Here is a 12,741-nt window from a genome sequence, read left to right as displayed (position 1 = left end):
ATAATGCCTTTATACCTCTGGCAGGGTATATTGGGTCCTCTTGATAGGGCGTATGCATCGGACTCCACATTTAGCTCATGTAGTTTTATTGTCGTTTATTAGTATCTCTCACAGTTCATTCAGACTCTATTGCATAGACCATTTATCAGTATATTCAGTATTCAGTTTCAGCATGTTATAAATTGGTCATTGCATTCAGTTAGTTTAGAATTCAGTATATCATGTTCAGATTATTATAATTGCTTTTGTGCTTGTTGAGTTATGTTTTATTTCAGCTTTACTCTATCCTACATGCTCAGTACCTTCAAGTACTGACGCATACGTGCGCTATATCTTCTCGTGATGTAGGTTCAGGTTCTCAGCATCCAAATCACGCATAGATCGATTTCCTTATCTTAAGTTCAGCAGATTTAGTGGTGAGTCCTCATTCTCCAGGGACAACAGTCATGAGTTTCATTTCAGTCTTTTAGTCATTTAGTTTCAGTTTTGCTATATTTAGTTGGGGCTTGTCCAAGTATTTCTAGTCCAATTTAGAGGCTTATTTCAGACATAGTCAGTTTTAGCTTAGCGTTGAGTTAATATTTGTTTGTATTAAACTCATTAGATTTCGTATATCACTGTTTTAGCAAATTGGTATTCCCCGTCTTTTATTTTAAGTATGATTTAGCTTCCGCATTCAGTTTATTATCTTTAGTATGCTCATGATCATGTCAGCAGGGTTAGCTTGGGATCGCTTGTGGTCCTAGGCTCCGTATCCGCGTCTCGGGGGTTGCTCGGGGGATGACACTCGGAGTGCAACCGGCGTACTTGAACTCTCTGAGGTCTTATACAAGTCCTTTCGTATAGTTCGTCACATATACATAGTGAAAAGTAGTGCGAAATTAAAACCTTTCACAAACATTTTCATAGTCTTTAAAATATATTTCATATAAACCTCATAGGAAATACTAAGTCTCATTTCATCAAATCTTAGACACAAGTGTACTTGGGACATGTCCCATACACAATAGAATTATAGTACTACTAAGTATATTACAATACTCCAATAAGAGAAATAAAATACATTTATGACCTCGAATCAAATGAGGACATACTTCAGCTTCACTTGAATGATGCTACGATCCAAGTCTTGCTTCCCAATGCTCCTCACCAACCAACCACTATAGAGATAGATAAGAGCATGGAATTAGTACAACCACATGTATTAAGTATGGCATAATGCATAAAAATCATGAAAATGGACATTTATTTGAAATATGCATCTTTTGATTTAAATAACATAATATAATAATAATAACAACATTTAACACCTTATAAACACATAAGAAATAACTTAATCAAATTATCACACTTTTAGGAGCAACATTACAGTGAACTACTTCACTATTACAGTGAAACCTATCAACTTCACATAGAACAATTTCTAACATGTAATTCCCTCACTAAAACCTATCCTAAGACTCACTTAAGTAAGACAAAGAGAGAACACCCATACACCCTCTCTAGGCAGACCTAAATGATCCTTAAGACCAGCTATAATGAGATACACATACTTACAGTACACCAAACATATAAACATAAGATTCTCCTACCAAATGTGATTCTAAGTCTCACTTGAGTGAGTTGTGAAGCAACCGCCCATACAATCCCTTACACACACACACTCAAGAGATCCTTTAGATTACCTAGGATAAGATCACTCTCACTTAAACACAGTAGCCCATGTAATATGACATTCTCCTTCACAAAATGTATCAAAAGACTTACTCAAGTAAATTAAGAAGAAAATTTCAAAGATTAACCTCATCAAGATTACCTAAGTAATCCTTGAGACTACCTAAGTTTGGATAATGTCTACTTAATCAACCAACTTCCTTAAGTAGAGTCGTTATTAAGACTCATCTAGGTAAGATACGAAGTGACCATTCCTATGCCCCCTTCACACCTTAACTACACAACCATTAAATACTCTAGATAAGTACTTATTTATTTAACATGCTTACTTAACTTAAGTAATTACATTACTTAGTTCATTTAGGAGACATTCATCACATAAGGACATTCAAGTAATGGTCTTGGAGAAGACTTAGGGACTCTCACTAACATGTTCAAAGCCTATTGTTCAATGTCTAGATTGCATCCAATACCACCACCTAAACTTTATACAAATTCTTTAATACTAGTAGGTATCCCATATGATGAGAATAGGCAATAATCGACATAGACCATTGTAACAAAACATGGAATCCGGAATTGTAACCTACTCTGATGGAGGGTGTTCTACTTGCCAATAGTACAACTTGGACACATCCATGTAGGCACATGGTTAGGGAATATGAAGGGATTACTTTATAATCTAGACTCATCCTTTAACTAGAGATACTACTCTTACCATACTCACTCAGTGCTAGCCTCTGTTCTCATGGAGTAATTCACATTAAAGTTTAATACAAAGGGGTTCAATATCAAGTTCATAACCCAATTACATTTAACATACCAAAGAGGTCCACTAGGGCTACCTTACAATGGGGAAAAGGTAGATCATAATGAATTTCTAAAGGATTGATGTGATTATGTTCAATCCAAACAACCTTAAGTCCATCATTCATTACAAGAAGGATACTGTTACGGCTTTAGACTTCAAGTTTCATAACCTTACTACTAGGTTCAAGGTTTAACATAAAGGACCCTCTTAACACCATTCAAGGTCTGATATCATTCATACATACAAGGCTAAGAGGCTTTAGCATCCTAAGTCAACACATCTCATATTCACATTCATACATGCATCAAGAACAGGGACTTAAGTCTACGTAGACAAGATACATCATTACTTCACTTTATCACATATAGCATATTATATTCAAGAAGCACATAGGCACAACATTCATAACCTTTAGTTACCCTATACACTACTATAACAACATCAATATAGCCATCATAACACTCAATAACCAATAAGGAAGAATCATGCATCAACTCTAAGACTACACACATAACGACATAGTCATAGTGTAATATGATCACCTAAATAGCATCAATAAAAGAAACTCCACACTTTCACATTACCTCTCATGTTGATATATATGATCATACTTCACATAATCAACTACACAAATTATCATATTACTTAAAGTAGTGCCGAGAAGGCCATGATCATCATAATAAGTAAAATAAACCCCATAAGGCCACATCATTCACATAACACCACCACCATAAGTGGACCATACCAATCACAAAATAATTCAAGAGCTATATCATATAAAATAAAGATAAATAGGGAAGCGTAGCACCAATCCATTCTCTCCACTTCAATCCTTAGCTAAATCATCCAATTCAATACCATAAGGCCCTTACCCATGGCCATGAACATCAATTCAATACAAAAACCATAATACTTAATGAAACTAGGTAATTTAAATATAAATTTATCAATCTAATACTACTTATACATCAATTGAATACAATTCTTACATCCTTCAATAGCCCATAGAAAACTACACTAGAATTTCATAAGCATTAAGTCAATATCAAGTAACCCATAAAGTAGTCAAAAACAAGGGCTCATCAAATATATTTCATAGGTTAATTGAGTTAAAATCATCTAACTAATAACAATTCAATCAATATATAATGCTCAAAAACCTTTAATGCAAGAACTCATGGATAGATCATGAAATTGGACAAGTTTATCTTTGAAAACTTTAGAAAACTCTTTAAATTTTGGGCTCCTTGATAAATAGAGTTTCAAGCATCAAAAAACATACCTCAATGATGTTAATCCTACAATTTGACGAAGAATCACTACTCATACCTCCAATCCAAGCTCTTCCTTGAATTTTGGCTTCAATGGAGTTTTAGATAATTTATAGGATGTTTTGGGTTTTGATTTTTGAAGAATGAATTCTTCTAAGGGTTTAAGGCTTATAAACATGTTTAGAATACCCAAAATACCCTTAAGTAACCACCCTTTCTATTATTTGGACGTGGGGTTAATTTACAACCTCACCCCTAGAGTTAATAATAAGTTGCGCAAGAAAACAGCCCTCATAGACGGTTCGAATTGACTGGTCGTTTCCCAACCAATGGATCGTCCTGTTGGTGGTGGTTTTGAAGTGAGGTTGGTTTTTGGATGCTACCCTCCCACGCCTAAGTTTCAACCCACTAGACCCATTGACGGGGCGTCGACTGGACCACAAGCCGTCTACTGCCTCCGTCGTTTGGGGTTGTGTTGGGCAGTCTTGGCTTCAAGGAAAGGGTCCTTCCTCAAGGGATCTTGGTTGGTCCTTGGGAACTTTAACCCGGACGTTTCCAACCTTAATAGGTTCGTATAAAGGTGTAGGACCTCTCTCATGAACTTCATCCAAAACGAACACGTAAATTTAACGAAACATGCCTACACACACAAGGTCGTTACGAGGCAAACCTTTCAAACGTCATGGACGTTCTTGAACGTTTGACCTCCAAACATCACGAAACATTACACACTGCCTATATACACTAAAATAACTAATTTATGGACTCCATAACCTCATGAATCACACATAATTACATCAAACACATATGAGGCACATAGGTGACTTAGTCGTCGTACGTCTTAGTCGTCCCTATTCGTTTGACTTCCAACGCTCCTAAACTCTTAGACATTGCCTCAATGCCACATTATAGAACAATTTAGGACCTTAGACCATCATTAAAACCAAGTTGGGCTCTAGCGTCACCTAAGTAATTTTTGAGGTATTACAATCTCCCCCACTTGGACAACATTCGTCCTCGAATGACACTTGCTACTCTATGAACACTTCCAAGAATATAGATTCAATTATCTGCTCATTACCATACCATATAACACACAATCAAGGATAAAACATCAATTTCACACAATCAAGAGAAGCACAACACAACAAGAAACTAGAATAATTTCTACAACTCATCATACTTTAAAACTCACATCCTTAATTCCAAATAGAAAAAACACATTTTATATTATTTATTTTACTAATATACATCAGTTTTAACCACATTCCAACAATTTTAAACCAAGGAATGGATTAGTCAATTTTACAATATTCTTGCAGTGAGCAGGTAGTCTTTACAGTGAACTGTGCAATTTTTTCAAAAATGCAATTTTTCGGCAATTCATGATGGAAACATGCTAGTATTCAAGATATAATCACATAAACACATTTTACAACATAATCATAAACTTTATAAAATGCACAATGCAAGAAATCAATGAAATTCAATTTCTACAAGACTCCTAAAAACATGCATATGCAACATGTTTCTATGACATTTCTAGCCCATCTATTTAACCATACTCCCCCACATAGAATGAACTCATATCACTAAAAAGAAATACAAGAGCTTACCATCATCATCATCACCCTCATCCGGCTTTGATCCTCTTGCCTGGAGTGCATAGAAACGCCTCTTATTTGGAGCATCATCTTTTGGAACATTAGGAGAAACTTGCTTATCATCTCTAGTAGGACAATCCCTCACTTTGTGTCCATATTTTACACATCAAAAGCAACTCCCGGTACCCCTTATATACTCCCCATAGTGCCTCTTTCCACAAGTGACACGTGTAGGCTTGCCATTTTGAGAATCACCACCTTTCTCAAATTTCACCTTAGGAGCACTAGGTCCAACTTGAGTTTGAGCCCTCTTTTTGAACCTAGGTTGACCATGATCACTTTCACCACTTCTATTCAAGTTTCTATCAATCCTTCCAAGTTTAGACTCTTTAATGAATTGAGCATACACCACGAGTCTAGCTAAGGTCATATAATAATGTAGCATGGCCGTACGACATTATTCTCTCACTAAGTCAGCAACCCCGGTCACAAACCTACTTATCTCATCCCTACGATTAGATACTAAGGATAGTTCATATCTAGACAACATCGCGAACTTCAAAGATTAATCCTCAACATTCATATTGCCTTGCTTGATATTGATAAGCTCCTCTACCTTCACCTCCCTCCTCTCATGGGAAAGTACTTTCCTAGAAAAGCTTCATTAAATTCTTCCAACTCAATAGGACCCAACTCAACCGGCCTATTATCCTTCCATTGAGTGTACCACACTTGAGAAACATCCCTCAACTGATACGAAGCTAACTTCGCCTTCTCCCTAGATGTAACCCCCATAGCACTCAACACCTTGTACACACCATCACGAAACTCTTGGGGATCCTCTCCCACCTTAGATCCAAGAAAGATAGGAGGATTCATACTCACAAAGTCTCTGAACCTACAGGTCATAGTGCTCTCCACAACATTCACCCTAGACTCCATATTCATATTCGCTTGAGCCATCATGGTTCGGTCTAAAGCAACCAAAGCCTCTCTAATCTCTCTATAAGTCAATTCTGGATGAACCACCAGAACCTCATTCCCGTCTTCAACAATAGGTACTTGATCACCTTGGGCGCCTTGAGGAACTTGCTCAACTTGAGGAGGAACTTTCTCATTCACTTTTTCCTCTTCCAAGCTTCTAGAGGCCATCCTTCTAGTATTCATCTCCTAGAAACACAGGGAAACACATTAAGAAGTATACTCATAATATTTACTCTACGGCATGACATAGGAGTAGAAAAGAAGGGAGAATCTATCTTCCTATAGCCTCTTGCCCATAGATGTGTCATGACTCACACCGATGGTCAAGACTCTACTAGACGTGACGTGATGAGACTTTTTTTATTCCTAAGACTACCTTCATATCCTATGCTCTGATACCAAGCTTGTCACATCCTTAGACCACACCCTAGAAGATATGGCACTCTCGGAGTGCAACCGGTGTACTTGACCTCTTGGAGGTCTTATACAAGCCCATTCGTATCGTTCATCGCATATACATAGTGAAAAGCAGTGCGGAATTAAAACCTTTAGCAAACATTTTCATAGTCTTTAAAATCTCTTTCATATAAAACTCATAGGAAATACTAAGTCTCATTTCATCAAATCTTAGACACAAGAGTACTTGGGACACGGGCCATACACAACAGAAATATAGTACTACTAACCTTTTACAATACTTCAATAAGAGAAATAAAAGACATCTATGCCCTCAAGTCAAATGAGGACATACTTCAACTTCACTTGAATGATGCTACGATCCAAGTCTTGCTTCCCAATGCTCCTCACCTACCAACCACTATAGAGATAGATAAAAGCATGGAATTAGTATAACCACATGTACTAAGTATGGCATAATAATTAAAATCATGAAAACGGACATCTATTGGAAATATGCATCTTTTGATTTAAATATCATAATATAATCATAATAAAAACATTTAACACCCTAGAAACACATAATAAATCACTTAATCAAATTATCACATTTTTAGGAGCAACATCACAGTGAACTACTTCACTGTACAGTGAACTACTTCACTGTACAGTGAACTCCTTCACTGTTACAGTTAAGCCTATCAGCTTCACAGAGAACACTTTCTAGCATGTAATTCCCTCACTAAAAGCTATCCTAAGACTCACTTAAGTAAGACAAATAGAGACCGCTCATACACCCTTTCTAGGCAAACCTAAATGATCCTTAAGACCACCTAAAATGAGATACACATAATTAATACACCAAACATATGAACATGAGATTCTCCTACCAAAGGTGATTCGAAGCCTCACTTGAGTGAGTTGTGAAGCGACCTTCCATACAATCCCTTACACACAGTCAAGAGATCCTTTATATTACCTAGGATAAGATCATTCTCACTTAAACGCAATAGCACATGTAATATGACATTCTCCTTCACAAAGGTTATCAAAAGACTTACTCAAGTAAATCAAGAAGAGAATGACCGTGATTTACCTCTTCAAGATTACCTAAGTAATCCTTGAGACTACCTAAGTTTGGATCATGCCTACTTAATCAACCAACTTCCTTAACTAGAGTCATTATTAAGACTCGTCTAGGTAAGATACGAAGTGACCGTTCCTATGCCCCCTTCACACTTTAAATAGACAACCCTTAACTACTCTAGATAAGTAATTATTCAGTTAACATGATTTATTAACTTAATTCATTACATTCCGTATCTCATTTAGGAGACATTCATCGCATAAGGACATTCAAGTAATGGTCTTGGAGAAGACATAGGGACTCTCATTAACATCTTAAAAGCCTATTGTGCAATGTCTAGATAGCGTCCCATACCACCACCTAAACTTCATAGAAATACTAGTATGTATCCTATATGATGATTATAGTCAATAACCGACATATATTATGGTATCAAAACATGGAATCCGGAGTTGTAACCTACTTCGATGGAGGGTGTTCTACTTGCCAATGGTAGAACTTATACACATCCCATGTAGGCAAATGGTTTAGGAATATGAAGGGCTTAATTTGTTCTCTAGCCTCATCCTTTAACTAGAGCTATTTCCCTTACCATGTGCTAGCCTTTGTTCTCATCGAGTAATTCTCATTAAAGGTTCATACAAAGGGGTTCATATCATGTTCATAACCCAATTACATTTACCCTACCAAAGAGGTCCCATAAGGCTGCCTTACAATGGAGGCAAAATAGCTCATAATGACTTTCCTAAGGATTCATATGATTCCGTTCCATCCAACAAACCTTAAGTCAATCATTCATTACAAGAAGGATACTATTACGGCTTTCGACTTCAAGTTTCATAACCTTACCACTAGATTCAAGGTTTCATATAAAGGACACTCTTAACAATATTCAAGGTCTCATATCATTCATACATGCAAGACTAAGAGGATTTATCATCCTAAGTCAAGACATCCAATATTCACATTCATACATGCAACAAGAAGAGGGACCTAAGTCTACCTAGACAAAACACATCATTACTTAAATTTATCACATAGCATATTATATTCAAGAAGCACATAGGCACAAACTTCATCACATTTAGTTCACCCTATACACTACTATAACATCTTAAATATATACATCATAAGACTTAATAACCAATTAAGAAGAATCATGCATCAACTCTAAGACTACACATATAAAGACATAGTCATAGTCTAACATTATCACCTAAATAGCATCAATAGAAAAAACCCCATACTTTCACATTACTTCACATGTAGATATATATGATAATACTTCACATAATAAACTAATAAAAATCATCATATTACTTCAAGTTGTGCCATAAGGCCATGATCATCATAATACATAAATAACGCCGACAAGGCCACATCATTCAAATTATACAGCCACCATAAGTGGGTTATACGAATCAAAACATAATTAAGAGCTATATTATATTAAATAAAGATAAAGAGGGCAGCCTACCACTAGTACATTCTCTCCACTTCAATCCTTAGCTAAATCATCCAATTCAATAGCATAAGGCCCTTACCTATGGCCATGAACAACAATACAATACAAAAACCATAATAATCAATGAAACTAGGTAAATTAAATATATAATTATCAATATACTACAATCTATACATCGATTGAATACAATTCTTATATCATTAAATAGCCCATAGAAAACTACACTAGAACTCATAAGCATTAAGTAAATAACAAGTAACCCATAAAGTAGTCAAAACTAGGGTTAGTCAATTACATGAGTTCATTGATTAAGTGATTTAAAATAATATAATTAATAATAATTTAATCAATATACAATGCTTAAAAACCATTGATGCAAGAGCCTATGGATAGATCGTGAAATTGCACAAGTTCATCTTTGAAAACTTTAGAAAACTCTTTGAATTTTGGGCTCCTTGATTGTATAGAGTTTCAAGGATCAAATAACATACCTCAATGACGTTATTCCTCCAAATTAGTGAAGAATCACCACTCAAACCTCCAATCCAAGCTCTTCCTTCAGTTTTTGCTTCAACGGAGTTCTAGAGAATTTCTAGGATATTTTGGGTTTTGAATTTTGAAAAATAAATTTTTCTAAGTGTTTAAGGCTTACAAACAAGATTATAATACCCAAAATACCCCTAATGAACCTCCCTTTCTATTATTTGGACGTGGGGTGAATTTAAAACTTCATCCTTATAGTTAACAGTAAGCTGCGCAGGAAACCAGCCCCCGCAGATGGTTCCAAACGACTAGTCATTTCCCAACCAACGGATCGTCATGTTGGTCCGTGGTTTGGGACCGAGGATGGTCTTTGGCTGCTACCCTCCCACAACTAAGTTTCAAACCACTACAAACATGGACGGGGCGTCGACTGGACCACAATCCGTCTACTGCCTCCTTCATTTGGGGTTGTGTTGGGCAGTCTTGGCTTCAAGGAAAGGGTCCTTCCTCAAGGGATCTTGGTTGGTCCTTGGGAACTTTAACCCGGACGTTTCCAACCTGAATAGGTTCGTATACGGGTTTAGGATCTCTCTCATGAACTTCATCCAAAACGAAAACGTAAATTTAATGAAACATGCCTACACACACAAGGTCGTTTCAAGGCAAACCTTTCAAACGTCATGGACATTCTTGAATGTTTGACCTCCAAACTTCACGAAACTTTACACATTGCCTATATACGCTAAAATAAATCATTTTAAGGACCCCATAACCTCATGAATCAAACATAAGTACATTAAACACATATGAGGCACATAGGTGACTTAGTCGTCGAACGTCTTAGTCGTCCCTTGATGTTTGACTTCCAATGCACCTAAACTTTTAGACACAGCCTCAATACCAAATTATATACCAACTTAGGACCTTATACCATCATGACAACCAAGTTAGGCTCTAGATTCACCTAAGTCATTTTTGCGATATTACAATAGCCTGACGTTAAGTCAATCTTCAAAAAGTATCTCGCCCTTAGGAGTTGATCAAACAAATTGTTATTTCTAGGGAGAGGGTACTAATTCTTTATAGTAACCTTGTTCAATTGTCCGTAATCAATACACATCCTAAGGTACCCATCCTTCTTTTTCACAAACAATACTGGTGCACCCTATTGAGTTATGATTGGTTGAATAAAACCCTTATCTTGAAAATCCTTGAGTTGTGCCTTTAATTACTTCAGTTCGGCCGGAGCCATCCTATAAGGGGAAATTGATATGGGTTGAGTATCCGACATAAAATTAACGCCAAAGTTTATTTCAAGTTTAGGAGGGATCGTGGGTAAGTCATCGGGAAAGACTTCCAAAAATTTCCTTACTTTGGGGACCGACTCCAAAGGAGGAGTCTCGAACTCAAGGTCCTTAACTCTCACAATATGATAGGTACACCCCTTAGAAATAATTTTTCAAGATTTTACATTTGAAACAAAACAACCACTAGGAATTAAGCTTTCCCCCTTCTACTCTAAAGCAGGTTCATTTGGAAATTGAAACTTCACTACCCGAGTTCTACAATTAATGGATGCAAATAACCATGAAACCAATCCATCCCCATGATTAAATCAAAATTCAAAATATTCAATTCTACTAAATCAACCAAATTGACTCTACAAGGCAAAGAGATAGGACAACTCATATAAACTCTCTTAGCTACACACCTACTAGGTAGGCATGGAAAAAGGTTCCTCTAAGATTTTGAGAAGCACATCAAATTTCATAGCCTGTTAAGGAGTGACAAAAGACAAAGTGGATCCGGGGTCTAATAATTCATACACATCAATTTAAAATACTTGCAAACACACTGGTAACAACGGTCGGGGAACCCTGTTGGTCACTTCAGGATTAGAGTGCATAGAAGTGGTTCTTCTTTGAAGCATCGTGATTGGAACCGCTTGGATAATCTTGGTTACACTCTCTTCCCTTTGGCGCATGGGTTGGACAATCTTTCAAATTGGTGCCCACTATTTCCGCATCCATAGCACACACCCATATCGACAAGACATTTCCCTTCATGCTTCTTACCGCATTTGGCACATGTAGACCTCTCAATGGAAGTTACACCCTTATTTTCCTCCTTGAGGATTAAGGTTACACACCCTATCTTTGTTTGTCTTTAGAGCATTAGACGAACTTCTATTGGAGAACCTTTTCTTGAACCTTGGTACACTTTGACCCCCAAACTTATCCTTAGAAGAACTTCCATCATCAAGCCTTGTCCTCTTGACCTCTCTATTCTTCATCCTATCTTACTATCCTCAACTTTTTGAAGAAAAACCATCAACTGTGACATATCCATGTTTTCATAAAGCATTGCGCTCGACACTCATCTTCATTGTCATCAGACACACTAGTCACAAATTGGCTCATATCTATCTTTATTAGCAACTAAAAGTGGGGCATACTTAGACAACTTAGTGAACTTCAAAGAGTATTCTTGGACACTCATACATCCTTAACTAATTTTGATGAACCCCTTAAATTTGGCTTCCCTCTTTCTTTTGGAAATAACCTATCAAGGAACGTCTTCTTAAACACTTTCTAACTAATGGGACCCATTCTAATAGCCCTATTTTCCTTTCATTGAGTGTACCATGTTTTGTCTACATCTTTCAATTAATACCAATCTTTCAAAATCTTGTGGGTCTTCATTCACCTTGGAACTAAACAACATAGGAAGGTTCATTTTAGTGAAGTCTCTCAACCTTGAGGCCATGGTGCTCACATTAGGATTTGCCTGCGGACCCATATCTCAGTTATCTTGGGTCATTAGAGCTTGGGCTTGAATGATGACGGCTTGATATTGAACTATTATAAGTTGAGTTAAAGTTTTGAGAGCCTCCATTATCTCCACATTAGTCACAACCCCTTCATCATTATGAACTTGAGGGTTTTGAGAATTTTGGGGGGGGGGGG

The sequence above is a fragment of the Solanum pennellii genome, chromosome 9 (assembly GCF_001406875.1).
Source record: "Solanum pennellii chromosome 9, SPENNV200".
Lineage (NCBI taxonomy): Eukaryota > Viridiplantae > Streptophyta > Magnoliopsida > Solanales > Solanaceae > Solanum > Solanum pennellii.
This window is presented reverse-complemented; position numbering follows the sequence as displayed.